The sequence below is a fragment of the Rattus rattus genome, chromosome 5 (genome assembly GCF_011064425.1).
Source record: "Rattus rattus isolate New Zealand chromosome 5, Rrattus_CSIRO_v1, whole genome shotgun sequence".
Classification (NCBI taxonomy): domain Eukaryota; kingdom Metazoa; phylum Chordata; class Mammalia; order Rodentia; family Muridae; genus Rattus; species Rattus rattus.
In genome coordinates, this window is record NC_046158.1 from 35,751,854 (window position 1) to 35,756,920 (window position 5,067).

Below are 5,067 nucleotides of genomic sequence, written 5' to 3' on the forward strand. Positions count from 1 at the left end.
AGGCAACCAAGGGCAACAACAATAGCCTTTAAGGTCTCGAGAGTCTCTTGAACTCCATGGTCAACAACTTGAAATAGGGCTTCTCGTTTGTTACATAATATATGGCTCTTAGAAAGAACCTTGTTAATCCAGGTGGAAAGAAAGAGAGAGAGAGAGAGAGAGAGAGAGAGAGAGAGAGAGAGAGAGAGAGAGAGAGAGAGAGTGTTATGTGTCTGTGTAGGCTGATATGTATTGTATGTAATGTTAGGTGAATACATAGTAGTATTATTCCTTAAGGCTCTTTAAGATATCCTTCCTGTTACTTTATACTCTTCTCTCCCACTCCTTCTGCATTGTTCTCTCTACCCTCCAACTAATATCCTTCTCGTTTTCCCACTCCAGATCTACTTATACCCTGCTATTCCCTTCTCTGTTGCTACTCCTCACAACCACAGTTCCTTTCACCTTTCTGTTTTCAGTGGCTACCGAAGGTTATGTACTCACATCTAAGTATTTGAAGCTAGGAACAGCCGGTGACAGAGTACGCAAGGTTCATCTTTCTGGATTTGGGTTATCTCCATCAATATGATCTTTTCTAGTTCTTACTGAAAATTTCCTTTTATTTTTCTTTGAGCAGAGTTTCATAGCGCATATTACCACATTTTCACTATGTATTCGTTGGTGAAAGGGAATATAAGTGATTTCCATTGCATAGCCATTGTGAATAGAACAGCAAACATTGTGGTTAAGCAAGCATCTGTGGAATAAGATATCAAATCCTTTGGGCCCAGGCCAAGGAGTGGTATGGCTGAGTCATATGGTATTTTTATTTTTAGCTCTTAAGTGTTCTCCACACTGATTTTCCGAGTAGGTGGATGTTGTGTAGCAGTTTCTTCCAAGACTGAAACATTCTGTTCTCCAGGTAAGCTCCTATAGGCAGCGAGTCATATACTCAAACTAATTGCAGGAAGTCCCTGAAATTGACCATACTTACTAGGCTCTCCCATCTCCAAAAATATCTTAAAAGGAAAGACTGCTTGTCAGACAAGACTTGCTGCAAAAATCTCAGACAAGCCCAGCCAAGAAGGAGCAGACCACAGCTGAACCACCTAGAAGCAAAGGTGAACTAAGCTGCCCAGAAGAGGTTCACACTTAACTGAGCCAGCCACCGGGAGAAAACACTTGGCAACCCATTGAGCAGCATGTACAGTGCGCTTCAGGTTTCCAGCTTTGAAGGGCTGTCACATATGCTGGAGTTGGGCTTTGCTGACGCAGCTATCTCTGAGTCACCTTTGCTTTGGTAAGCAGCCCTTCACCCATATTCCTGTGTGTAACTGCAGTGAAACTAGACATGTGTGATATCTGTAATAATACTTTGTCCTTTCATGGGTTCCCTATGTGAAATTAGTAGATGTTTGCACATTGTGTCTCCCAGGAAGTCTATCCCAAAATGCTGGACCAGTCTGTAATCCCTCCAATAGTGAATGAGAGGTCCCTTTCTCCATATCCTCTCCAGCATTTGTTGTTTGTTATTTTGTTGATCTTCGCCATTCTGACTTGGGTAAAATGCAATCTCAGAGTTGTTTTGATTTGTATTCTCCTAATTCCTAGAATGGGAGGCAATAACTTTGTGGAATTGTTTTTAGTCATTTTTGAAAATCTTTCGAGAATGCTCTGTTGAAGTCCCCAAGCCAAGTTTTTGAAAGATGATTTGCTCTTTTGTCCTTTATTTTTTAATTTTGTATGTATTCTGGATGTTAATTGGTTATTTGTCAGATATATAGTTGGCAAAGAGTCTTTCCCATTGTGCAGGTTTCTGCTTCACTGGATTGATTGTTCCTTTATTTGTAAAGAAGCCTTTTAGTTTTGTGAGGTCCTATTTGTCAACTGTTAACCTCTGCTCCTGAACAAACATATTCAGAAAGTCATTACTGACATCCATACTTTGTAGACACTGCCTATGTTTTCTTCTAGTAGTTCCAGTGCTTCAGATTTGATATTTAGATTGTGGTAAATTTGGAGTTAGTTTTGACTTAAGGCAATAGATACCTTATGTACACATGCATATTTGAACATCTGGGTTTTCCCAGCACCATTTGTTGAAGTTGCTGTGTAAGTTCTTGGCATTTTTGCTAAAGACTAGATGTCTGTATTTATGGGTATTTGTATTTGGGTCTGAACTTTTCCCATTGGTTTATATGTCTATTTTGTGGCAGTACCTTGCCGTTTTTATTCCTGTAGCTCTGTAATGTATCTTGAGGTCTGGAATGGTAATCCCTCCAGTTCTGATGTTTCGTTGTTGTTGTTGTTGTTTGTTATTTGTTTTTGCTCAGAATTTTTTGCCATTTTGTGAATCCCGTGTGAATTTTTGGATAGTTTCTTTCTATTTCTGTATAGGAATTTTGATGGAAATTTCACTGAATGATAAAGCTTTGAGTAGAATGAAAATGTTCACAGTATTAGTCCTAATAATCCAGGAGTATAGGATGTCTTTCATTTTCTAGGGTCTTTATCCATTTCTTCGGGAACTTAAAGCTTTCACTATAGAGGTCTTTCATCTCATTTCTAGATGCTTTATGTTTTCGAGCCTCTTGTGAAGAATAGTGTGCCCATGGTCTCTTTCTCTGTTTGTATGTTGTTACTATATAGAAAAACTCTGGATTTTTGCAAAGTAATTTTGTAACTTGGCACTTTTCTGAAGCTGTTGATCATTTCCAGAGTTTTCTGATGGAATGTTTGGTGTCTTTTATGTACAACATCACATTAGCTGTAAATAGAGACAATTTGACTTCTATTTTTTTCCTATTGGTAACACTTTTTTATTTCCTTCTCCTGCCTTAACAATCCACCTATGTGTCAAGCACCGTATTGAAAAGGAGTGGTGTGGGTTGGGGATTTAGCTCAGTGGTAGAGCGCTTGCCTAGCAAGCTCAAGGCCCTAGGTTCAGTCCCCAGCTCCAGAAAAAAAATACTGAAAGGGAGTGGTGTTCATGGATGCTGTCTTGTCCTTGACTTCAGTAAGTTTTCTCCATTTAGGATGATGTTGGCTGTCAGTTTCTTGTGTATAGGTTTTATTACAATACACAATTCTTTTTACATGGGTTTGTTCTATTTAGTATTATAGGATTCCATTCCCTCTGGCATTTTGTTTGTTGGTTTGTTTGGGTTTTTTTTTGTTTGTTTTGCTCATTTCTGTTCAAGTTCAGGCAGTTTAAGTAACAGCTGAAAAACATAGTTCTAAACAAGTCTATCATATATTTTTACATATTATAGATGTGTATATCTAAACCATGTAGAGTGCTGTCAATATGCGGGTGAGAGCAGGTGTAATATAAGACTGGAGTCTGAAATTGGGCAGTGAAAAAATAAGGTGGATTGAGAGTTTTGGAGACAGGACAGAGAGGGCAGAGAGGAGAGGAGGAGATAGAGGAAGAAAAGGACGACCCCCACACACACACACAATATATCAAGGCCGATCGATATTCAGCACAAGTTATTAAGAGTTACCATCTCAGGTCCCTGGGCTTGGGGTCTGGAGGTGGTTACTCTAAGGTTGGTTTTCTGGGGAATTTAGAAATGGTCAGCGTTTAGCAGGGAGGATATAGCTAGAATTGATGGTGCAGCCATAATCTCATTTGGTAGAAATCTTTGTAATTGTTACTAAATTGACGCCATAATTTCTTACATTGGTACAGAATTTATTTTGATACAGAATTAAGGTTTTCATTGGTATAAATTTCTTCTATTGATACAAAACTTTAAGAATACAAAGCTTAGAGCCAGTCCTTTTCTAACTGCCATTGCATACTGATATTAGATGATTAAGCATACGAGTTAAGGGCCAGATAGCAAATTCATAGCTCCAAGTTAATTGTTAGGGTATTCGCAAGGTATTTTAATTAGAAATAACTGAGAGTAGTTAATGGACAACAGTCCAGATTACTTTACATAGATAGATGGTTTTCAAAAGTCAGAAACCCACAGAAAATGACATGCAATGTTATTTAATCACTTATCGTTGAGACAAATCTGTTCCTGACACTCCTTTCTTGGATTCAAAGAAGAAACCGAACATCTCTACCTCCAGGTGAGGTTGTACTTTGTGACAAGGTAGCCACTGGGCAGAAATTACCTATTCATCTACAGACTTATTACTGTCCAGAAATAGGACACACTTTTTGAAAGTGTCAACTGATTATCCTTGCCAAGATAGGGTAGTCAATCCTTCATAATTCTGTGTTAGAAAGGTCTGTCAGATGATCCTGGGCAAAATGCCCACATTTGATGCTCTAACATGTTGAGCTACAGGGAACTATATAGGTAGAAAACTGCCTCTACAATTTGTCTCAGTTCAGGAAGCTGTGTTAGGCTTCCTATATTTTCAGATAATATTAGTCATTCTGGATATCTGGTTGGATTAAGACTAACCACAGTCTCTTAGTTAGTCCAGGTTATTTAGCATTGAGAGAATAGATTTGAGAGGATGTTTTCAGACAATATACAAACTGAACCAGAACATAGCAGATATGAAATTATAAGCCTTTTTAAGTTAGGACAGATAATAGAGTGCTTTATTTAATTGACAAAAATGATAGGTGAGGTGTTAGGTTTATCTTATACTTTATAAAGTACAGAACGGTAATAATTGCGCTCAATTTATATTTGAGAGGAAAGAGCCTTTAAATTGGACCTAAAGGGGGAAATGCAGATTTCTGTCTCTACGCAGGTGAGGGCAGATGTAATATAAGACTGGGGTCTGTGATTGGGCAGTGAAAAAAAGAAGGCGGGGAGAGTTTGAGAGACAGGACAGAGAGGACAGAGGGGAGAGGAGGAGAGAAGATGGAGGAAGAAAAGGGCGATCCCGATCCACAACGAGATTTTAATAGCCACAGGTAGCTATGCATATCATAGAAGAGATGGAATGATACAGGACAAATTGTTCAATCTAGGTGGGCAGTTTGTATCAAACATCAATTGGCTCTGAGTTCATTGTGTGGGCGTTTTGTGGACTGAGAACTTCCTGATATAAATCTGACTAATAAATTACAAGCCTCTAGAGTTTTGATTTTACTGGGATATGGGGATTTAT